This window comes from Lemur catta, chromosome 5, assembly GCF_020740605.2.
Source record: "Lemur catta isolate mLemCat1 chromosome 5, mLemCat1.pri, whole genome shotgun sequence".
Taxonomy (NCBI): domain Eukaryota; kingdom Metazoa; phylum Chordata; class Mammalia; order Primates; family Lemuridae; genus Lemur; species Lemur catta.
Genome location: NC_059132.1, coordinates 99,111,667 through 99,122,849, shown reverse-complemented (window position 1 = coordinate 99,122,849; position 11,183 = coordinate 99,111,667).

Below are 11,183 nucleotides of genomic sequence, written 5' to 3'. Positions count from 1 at the left end.
TGTGTGGCTGTTACTTTGAATGCACAGTAAAAAGGTGCTCCATTGGTTATGCCTTTCAAGGGAACTGGTAGATCTTTGACTGTGACTCACAGAGCCACCTAGATTAAAATAGAAATGATTGGATAGTTATTTAAAACCTTCAGAAAAATATTTCAAAGGCAAGATGTTACATGCTTGACTCAGACATCTTTCATTATAAGTGAAATCTTTGTTCTTGCTATAATTCATTAACATAATTATTATGGGAATCTGGTTAAGTGTGCATGCAAAAGGACAGTTACATCTTTAAGTGAGGCTAATGGCAGCTGCAATATTTTAGACAAAGAATTATATAGAATCAAAATCTAAACCTTTACATGCTGTGGCTGAACCTCCATTCCCATCTCATTTGTGTTTGCTTGCTTAGCTTTCATGAATTTAAATTACATTTCTAATAACGGCTCATAAACATTATCATAAATGTATTTTCTTTCAAAACTTCAAGGCATCCATTGACAATTGATTATTTATTACCTAGCTGTGAGAAATTTTTGGCTGTCTTTATGGCCATGCTCATTTAGATGACATCCTTTGACCTGATTTAGTGAACTTGAACTTGGCAATTAACAAGCAAAAACTAAAACAAAACCTTGTATTAGATTGGATGTAGTGAAAAGTCTGTGGTTAACCCATATGTTACTTTACCTTTCACACTGAATTTTTTTTCTATTTCTGCATAGCTCAGGAAATCTATATAAATTATGTAAATCACCAATACCTAAAAGACAAGCGAAACGCACACGTACATGTGTGTACACACTCACACATACATTTGAGATTTAATGAATAATTCAAAATTTGAAATGTAAAAAGCTTTACCAAATAGATTTCTATGATGAGAAATTTGATCAACACAGCAAAACAAGGCATCCAGTCAAAAGTCTGCAGCATTTAATGTTGGTGCCTGAGCACTCCTGGGTGATCTGATGGGTACGTGAAAATTTTGGCAGAAGATCATGTGTCTTTTTTTTTGCTCTGAGCTGTGCTTTACATACTGATCTTGTACTTTTAGACAGTTTCAGTTAGACCCACTTCTATACAAGAATACTGCTGAACGTTTATATTTTTTAGCTGCTGTGATTTCTTTACTCCCCAATCAGCCTGCAGCCTCAGGCATAATTACTGCAGTGATTCTCTCTCCAAGAAGGCTGGGGCTGGTGCCTCCGGAGAACGAAGACTGAGAGGGAAACTTAAGGAACTGTTTCAGGTCCCTGTTCAGGCAGGGCTTAAAAGTGGAAATAGCATAGTTTGCTGTAAAGAATAAGATCTAGTAGTCATGGTAGAAAAGAATATTAGGAAAAACATGATGAATATTACCTTTAAGTTGAAGGAAAATTTGCATATTAAAAGCTTTCCCCATTTAGACCACCATATGACTTACGCAATGCTGGGATGTTCAAGTAAGTTATCTGTGTGCCCTTTTTTCTAACAAGATATTCTTAAAAATACAGAATAGGATTTTTTAAGTCTTGGTAGTTTATCCTAAATCATATTACAAATGGGGTGAATTTAATTTGTCTTCAGCATAGCATAGTAACAACAACAGCATTTAATATTCAATGAGAGTACAATAGACTGACTGGGGCATGTGATGATTTCATTTATTCCTCCTGACCCTTTGACTCAGGTATTATGTTTTACAGGTAAAAAAACTGAGATGTTGAACATTTAAATAACTTACCCAGGCTATAGGATTCAAGCTCTTACTTTTACATTTGGGTCATTGCCCCTCACCCCCAAATTAATAATTGCATATTATTATATAAATGAATGTGCGTTATTGATTAGTAATGTTTTGTGTTCATTCATTTATTCTATAAATATGTATCAAGCATCTACTCTACAGCTGTGCATAAAACTGCCAAAAATCCTTCCCCTTGTTTGGTATATGTTCAAAGGGGGAAAGTTGACAATAAAATATGTATAATGAATAAGCAAATGGTATAATCAGATACAAGGTCATAAATACCATTGATAATAGAGAAGGTATAGTAGATATGAGGCATCTGGAATGCTGGAGAGGGTGTGGGAGAGCAGACTGCTATATTAAACAGGGTTATTTAAGAATATGAGATTTAGGCCAGGTGCAGTGGCTCATGCCTGTAGTCCCAGCACTTTGGGAGGCTGAGGCAGGAGGATCGCTTGAGCCTAGGAGTTTGCAGCTGCAGTGAGCTGTGATCACTGCACTATAGCCTGGAAACACAGTGAGACCCTGTCTCAAAAAAAAAAAAAAGAAGAAGAAGAAGGTGGGATTTGAGCAACGGCTTGAAGGACATAAATACTTCCAAGATGTTACAACAAGATTGAGAACAACCCTTTCCCTTCTGCCCACTCACCTGTCCCAGGTGGAATGGGTGTGTGAGGATGTGTTACCATTGTCATACACCTGGGACAGAATGACAGGATAATAGGATGTTAAAGTTGCTCCTCTTTACCAAAACAGAGCATTTCCACCTGGAGACCCGCACTGGGCACATCAGACAACATTCCCCATGGTGTGATCATATTCAGTCCTTCCATTCTCTGTGTAGGTTAGTTCCTCGTTCTTCATGTTAGATTTTCCTCACCTCTGAGTGCAAGGTCAATGCCTTGTTAATCTGTATATATCCCTGTAACCACTTCCACAAACCCCACTATTTATACCAATGCTTTGAAGAAAAGTACTAAATGAATTTTTACGTATGCAAAAATATATTTTTCATTCTAAAGATAAATTTCTTAAAAAAGAATCAAACTTTTTGTGGAAATTACTCACCAACTATAACAAGAAGAATCAAATTGTAGAAAAACATAAAGTCCTTTATTTTAACCAGACATTTGCTAGTGGTTTCTTTTGTTTTTGTTTTTTTCTGGTACCCAAAAGAAAGCCTTAACATGCAAAAGAAAGTTAAAAAAATGTCTAATGGCTGAGACCATGAGGACAAATTTCTTTCTGTCCTTTTTATGGTAAACATGTCTTTATTCCTTTTATTTACCAAATATAGCTGGTTCCATATTGGACTACTATTTTCTATGATAAAACTTGAAACATTTATCTATGTATTTATGTATAGTTTTAAATGGACTCAGACACATGGTTGCCTTGGAATGGTGAAATAGTTCTTATAAAAAGCAAACTATCCATTAAAGCCAGGAACACGCCGGTGGGAACTTAAGCTGTGCTATCGAAAGGGGAGCTGCTGAAAATAGCCAGTGCTAAATGAGGTAGTGAATTTGTTGATTGGTTTGTTGTGATTATTTTCTCCATCATTTTCCAAAAGAAGGAGGAGATGCGAGTTCTCGGAATTTTCTATTTTTTTCTTGCTCCCCAGATTTAGCTCATTGATTGCATGATTTTCTCATTGCTCATCTTTCCAGAAAGTCCATGGCAAGGAGGTATTCTGTGTCAACCCACATGGGAAGGCAGTGCCTGACAGGGAATGTGTGTCACTTCCCCAGGGACCAATCAGCTCGACTTAGTCACATGCGTAAGACAATTGAAAAGAGACCTTGGTAGTAATTACAGACAGGAGTAGATTTTTTTTCTCTCCATGGTGCACCAGGGAATTCTAAACAATCATCTGATTAGTCATAGAAATATGTCACCTCTACAGACTTTCACACTACACTTCAAATGAAACTATTAATTTCTCTTAATGGTGTAAACATGTATCCTGTTTTATATTCATAATCTCTTTGTTCCAAACATATCAACCATTTAAAAATTAGTGCTAATGTTCAGGTGTTATGGTACCTGACATAACATACTCATGCATCAAGCAGTTAGTCATTTTTTAGTGGGGACACTACATTGTTCTTCCCTCCAAAGTAGAATCTAGATTTGCCTCAAATCTAGAAATATAACCAGATGTACGATTTGACAATAGATCAGAAAGCTTGATACTTAATTTTTGGCAAGCATTAAAGAGTTTAGATGCCCCACACCTATGGAACGTATCAAGTAACCTAAAGTCAAGAAGTGCATACCTAACTTTGAGTGCTTAACGATGAACACTTTCCACTGACATTTCTAGGAAATCACACAAATTAAGTGCAGCGGTCAAAATAGTTAGATGGCAGCCTTGAAAGTTTTAACACTGGTTTCAGACACTTCATTCTTACCTACCTTTTTTCCGTAGTTGCTAGAATTAGGGAAAACAGGCAGAAGTATGAATGGGAAAGTTGAAGGCAAAAAGCGATAGATTATTTATTTACAGCTGTGCCTAAGTTCTCCTCTTCCAAAATAATGAGATGGCTACCTAAAAATCCATCACCCGTCTGGAGACAGCTGCCCTCTGATCCCTTCAGAACTCTATGGAAGAGATTGACTTAGAGAAATGCTTCCACGGAAGAGGTTTTCCTCACACCAGTGACCTTCTATACATTTCTACTGCTTTAGTCTTTGTCCATATGCCTGTGCTGTTTTCATGTGGTTTTATGGACTCCAGATTCTCAGCCTTCAATCCAGTTTTACATATGCAACTGCCAAATAAACTTTCTGAGGCAGCACAGCAATAATCACATTCCTGTTTTGCTCAGAACACTTTACCCACGTGTAACTACTATGTGCACAAGTACAACACAGATGTAAAAATATATAATTATAGGATAATTAGAGGAAGAATTTATCAAGTAGCAACTAGGATTAGGTGATGTCACTATGTTAGTATCTTTCAATTTTTTTTTTTTAGTTTTTGTATTTACCAAATTTTCTTTTTTCTTTTCTTTCTTTTTTTATTTTTAGACAGAGTTTCACTCTATCACCCTGGATAGAGTACAGTGGCATCATCGTAGCTCACTGCAACCTCCAACTCCTGGCCTCAAGAGATCCTCCTGCCTCAACCTCTCCAGTAGCTGGGACTACAGGCACACAGCACGATGCCCAGCTAATTTTTCTATTTTTTTAGTTATAGATGGATCTTGCTCTTGCTTAGGCTGGTCTTGAATGCCTGAGCTCAAGATATCCCCCTGCCTCAGCCTCCCAGAATGCTAGGATTACAGGTGTGAGCCACTGCACCCGGTCTGCCAAATTTTCTATAATACAATGAGTTATTATTAATTTAGTAATCAGATAGAAAAAATATTTTAAATATATTTATAATATAATATAACATAATTATATGTTTTCCTTTTTCCAGTTCTTTCTCTTTTATTTTGTGCAATAAGAGCAGTAAGATGTACTTGTGGGTTTCTTTAAAGTCAGAGTCTTTGAAAGGTCAAGCAAGACTTGGGAGGGGAAAGGAAATAGGAACTGAGAAGCTTAGACTATTAGAGGGGAATAAATGAGGTTTTTAGGGTTTCTCCATTATTTATTCCAGCTCGTGACATAAACAGTTACATAAAAAATTCAGGCTAAAGACTAACTAGGAATGACAGGTATCCTTTGTTGGAGTTTCCTGTGGGCTCATATCCTTAGAGAACCAAACGTCGTGGTGACAAGGAGCCAGTCTGGGAATTGCGATCTTGGCCATTTCCACTCAAGAACCACTGCTAACGGGAAGCTTTGACCAGCCTCAGAGAAGCAAAACTCATTCCTGAGGAAAGGGCACGGAAAGAACTAGGAGCAGTTGAGAGCCCAAAATAACAGAATAACATTTAAGGAAAGGATTTTAGTCCTTAGGGAGAGGTGGATGGAGGAGGGAAGAGTGAACAGGAAATGGAACGCTGACTGGAGAAACTGTTTCCAGAGGCAAGTCGGGTCCCAGGGCTGGGGTGCCATTCCCATTGTAGTTGATGTGACTGGTGCACTTCCGAGGTTGAAAAGTGCGGTGGCCCCACAGAGTAGAGCATCCAGCATTGTAAATGGGGCTCCCTTTGGCGGGGAGGGAGTGCTGGGGTTGAGAGCTACCAAACAGCAGTCTTGGAGGGAACACAGAGGGACAAAGCAGAGATTAGCAATCGTTGGTGACTGATACGGCACAAAGGACTTGGCAGTGACGGCAGAGGTACTAGATCCTCAGTCTGGAGGACTGGCTTAATTCAAAGGAGGGAAAGAAACTTAGATACAGTAGAGTAGAAGAGAGTATTGGCTCGGTTTACAATTGCTTGGGATGGTTTTTAGGCTGTGTGATGTGCCATATTTTGTGCGGTTTACTTACTATCTCTGTGCCTCAGGTTTATCACATTATTGTTCTTAAAGGAATGAACGCATATGAAGCACTCGGCCCGTAGGAAGCGATCAATAAATGCTGGCTACTGCCACTTTGCACTGCTCACACCTTGCAGGCTGCATTTTGGGAGCACAGATACGAGCCTGTAACTACACAGTCTCAAAGAACCCAGTGAGGAGGCACTGGAGAGAAAAGAGAGGAAACTGGGCGCCCCACTTGACCACGTCCCGATTCCTGAAGCAGGTGGCTGTGTCCCTTTGGAGGCTCCTCTGCTGTCTAATGCATTTCTGTGAAGAGATGGGAGCCTATTTAGAAAATTTGATCCATTCCCTCCTCCGCAGACCTTGTGGGTTGACTTTCCCACGTTATATGTTTGCTGCAAGTATAAAGAACTATCACAATCACCTTTTACTTAAAGGTAATTTGGGTAGTTAATCACAGGTGGTTTGGATGGTTAATCGGAAGGATGGCATATTGGACAAAGATCGTCCTATGAACCAGGCATTTGTTGGGAGGCTATGGGTCCTGCCCAGGTCGTCACCCTCCTGTCACTGCTTTGTGGGTTTTTGGGTCTGGCATCTGACTTTGGCAGTGAAATGTAACAGAGAGGGGTCCTCATTACTGATGGGTCGCCACACATTGTGGTCCCCACGTCCCCAAATGGGGACTGCTCAAATGCCAGGAAAATGGCGTTCGGTCCCTTAATGACCGGGGTGTTGAGACAGGTAACCTGAAGAATCCCTTACTGCTAGCCTTTCGGGAGGAGGTAACACAGTCCACTGCTGGCTGGATTTCAAGTGCTAGAAAAGCTTGAGGTTGCCTTTTGTAGTGTTAGATGGAGTTCACATGGTGGAAGCTAGAAAGATACAACATAGTTAAAATTACATCCATTACCTTAAGAGCAGACAGTCTAGGGAAATAGTGTATTTCGTTCTTCTTAGTTTGTCAAGGCGCACTGCCAATGGTTCTTTTGTTTGAGAATCAGTTCGTGTTTCTGATTCAAAAATCAGTCGCAGGGCAAAGGACATTTAGAAAAGGGAAGAAAAACTTACTTTGTTTCAGTGTGTAGGTATCACAAACCTGTGAAAAAGGAGTTGGAAGTTACATGTTGCTTGGCATCCTCCTTTGCCCTTAATAACTAGAGAAGATGAATTTAAAACTCCATTTCATATCTTCTGGAAAGTTCAATGTGCTTTCCAATAATTCTGTGAATTTGTGGATATGAGTGTGAGTGTGTCTGTGAGTGTGAGTGTGTGTGTGTGTGTGTGTGTAGGCGATAATTAGAGTTATTTCTGGGTCCTAATTCTGGTCTCTGTTGCATTCTTTGCTGCTATTCCTTTATTTCCAACCTAGCATTGATGCAAATGTTGAACTTACTCCTCTTCTTAATTTTTCCACCAAAACCAAAACAAAACGACAAACCAGAAGCCTTTCTTTATAGTATATGACTACAAGGTTTTTTTGAAGATCTAGTGAGCCAGAGGAAGATTTTTATTACTGGAATGTGACCAACTCAGAGCTAAGCATTAGGTATTCCTGTTCTTAGGATGGAAGTTGTACCAACCTTTCATAATACACTGTTTTCCTCTGTCTCTCCCATTCTCTTCTATGTGCCCTATTTCCTCTCATGCCCCTCCCCAACTACTATCAATTTCTAGAAAAGTACTAATCAATTATTTTATTTTACCACTTCCTGCTCCCATATTTTCAAGTTACCACCCTTCACCCCAAACAGCTTATTACGGTATTTTCATAAAGGAAGGAAGGATTTCCAGTGCCAGCTTTTAAGATAATTAATCAAAAATCCTGGTACCTGATTTTTTATAGGTTAGGTGGCATTGTGATGAAGTCCATTCCATTTGGAATTTAAGTAACAAAATCTTCTGGGACAGCCTCTCTGCATTGCAATTCCTGCCTATATCCCAAACACCCCATTCGTCCGCATCCCTCTTTCTTCTTCTCTGACCAGTTATAGGGTGTCCCCTACACCTCTCCTTCTCCTTGGAACATATGAGACACAGCCAGGCTTGATTTTCCTCCTAATCAGCAGTGTTGGAACAGATAATCCTTAGCTCATAAAGGCAAATGTCTGATCTCTCCCTGGCCGTAAGTTGACAAATGCCTTTCTTCAGAATGTGGCAGAGACCTGCCTGACATTCTTCCTTAGGGATAAAATATTATTTGTTTTTGAGAGCCCTGGAATTTAGAAAATAAACTCCCTCATGCTCTAGCTTTCAGGACTTCTTTCTATTTGTAAAAGGAATATAACAGTCAAAGTCAGAGTGGCTATTTCTGAGTCACTTCACACATTCAATAAAGGCATGTTACCGCATGTCTTCGTCCGTCTGGTCTGCGGTAACAAACTACCATAGACTGGGTGGCTTATAAACAACAGAAATTTACTGCTCACAGTTCTGGAAGCTGGAAGCCCCAAATCAAGGTGCTGGCAGATTTGGTGTCTGGTGAGGACCCATTGCCTCGTTCAGAGAGAATGTCTTCACACTGTGTCCTCATGTAGCCGAAGGGGCAACGGAGTCTCTGGGGTCTCTTTTATAGGGACACTAATCCTACTCATGAGGGCTCTGTCTCATGACCTAATCATCTCCGAAAGGCTCCACCTCCTAATATCACCCCAACGGAGATTGGGTTTCAGCACAGATATTCAGTATATCGTATGCCATATTCTGATCCAGTGCTGAGACTGAAAACAAACTAGCAATTTGGTTTATCTCAATATCTTTATTTCCCTGTCAGGGTATTCAATAATAGTAAATGTACGATTCCTTAAGTGATGTTCAAGTTGCAACTTCCTGAACTGCCTTATCAAATTACACTTTGAAAATATTTTTGGTAACGTCAGTGATATATTGCTGAATGATAAAAGGAATTTACACAATGGGTGGTTTCTTATGAAAATTATATATATATATATATATATATATATATATTCACTTTTCCCCTCGACCTAATTACTTGCCATATAGGTGTTATTGAAAAGGCACCCACAGAAAGCCAAATCTTCATCTCTGGGTCTGCCCATTGGAAAACCCAATCTAAAAAAGTGTCTCACACATAATCCTGCATACTCTTTCCCATCCACCCCTTGTTTCAGATGAAAATTTAGAAGACAGTATAGGAGGTGGAAAAGGCCAAGAAGGAAGGAATCTGGGAGCCTTCTCTGCATAATCACAAACAGCTATTTGGACTTGATGTGAATAAGAAATAAACTACTATTGTGGTTGGATATATAGGAAATACATTTGTTTGAATATATTAATAGAAATACACACACAGATATAGACACACACACACACACACACACACACACACACACACTGGACACATGTTGGATTTGGTTTCTTACAGAAGATCCAAAAACTTTTTTTCTCCCTACCATTATGATGGACCTAATGGACATTGACTTTTCTTCCAGTTTTTTTCCAGAATTTTCTTCCAATATTTGATTACACAGTATTTCTCTAGCTCAGAGATTGGCAAATTATGACCACAGGCTGAATACAGCCCTATACCTATTTTTGTATGGTCTATAATTAAGGATAATTTTTACATTTTTAAGTGATTGAAAAGTTTCAAAAGAGTAAGTTTTACATCACATGAAAATTACATAAAATTCATATTTAAGTTTCATAAATAAAGTTTTGTTGGAACATAGCCATGCTCATTCACTTATGTGTTGTCTGTGCTGCTTTCATGCTACAATGGCAGAGTTGGGTAGACACCTTATGACTCACAAAACCTAAAATGTTTGCTCTCAGCCTTTTACAGAAAAGTCTGCTGACCCTTGCTTGCAGGAATAGTCTTAAGGACCGCTCCTCTCTACCAAGAACCTGTTCAATCTCTTTGCCATTAGTTCACTAGTTTCTTCATCCATTCATTCATTTTTTCCATCAAATATTTACTGAATTCCTCCCTACTAGCAAGCTTTGTGCTACACATTGGGATGAGGGACAGATAAAATTATAGGATTACTATGAACACAATAGAAAGAGGAAAGAAGAAAGGTATTACAGGAAGAAGGAACATATGAAGGCATTGGTGATAAAATAATGATAATAATAATGACCACCCTAAAGCGCACAACTAGTGTAATCATTTCTAGTTTATAGGGAATGTGAGGCAAGCACTGTGCTTCACCCTTTCCGTGATTGCCTCATTAAATGCTCAGAGCAACAGTTCCAGATAGATTAATCATAATCAAAATTTAAATGAAGAAACAGGTTTAAAATGATTATGTAACTTATCCAAGGCACACAGGTAAAGACTGGTATAATGAGGACTCAAGCTCAGGTCCTTATTGCAACGTCTACCTGGATGTACTGGGAAGGTGCATTGAAATCTCACAGGTATCTAACAACATATTTATTATTAGAATCAATTTCTGATGACCTGTGATGTGGAAGAGATATGGGATTAATCTTTTTTTCTTTTAGTTAGCATTGATAGGGGCATCAGGGATCAGAGATGTGCTTTCCTTCCCAGTAAAACTTTGTAATTTTGGCAGAGGAGCTCCCCTACTTTGCCGCACAATGTTCTGCCCACGCCCAGTCCTTGTGGGGTGGGAGAAGGGGAGGTAGAGCCACCACAAGTAGATTTTGGTGTGTGGTTTCAATGCATGCCCTGATTTTCCCACCTAAATGTTTATAACTATTCTTAAAATTTCTGTTTTAGTATGTTCTAAATGGCTAGATGTGTTTCTGGGACTTCTATTATGCTACATCCAAGTTAGGTCTTATTTGATTCCGTTTTACAAGTACACAGGAAAATGAGACTCAAAGAATTACAGTAACCCGCCCAAAGCCATACAAAGTAGTAAATGAAAGAAAAGAGGATTTAAGATCAGATCTGTTTTTATATGAATAAATAAATAAAAAGCAGAAACAAACACAAAACACTTTGTGCTCTGTGTACTATAACGGGTTGCAGTCCGTGAACAAAAGGCATTGTGTGTGTAAGCCTCATGCTTAGAACTCCATTTCTAACAGATATCCTTTTCTCTTTATCTTAGAATAAGGACTATTTTCTGTAATGTCAGAG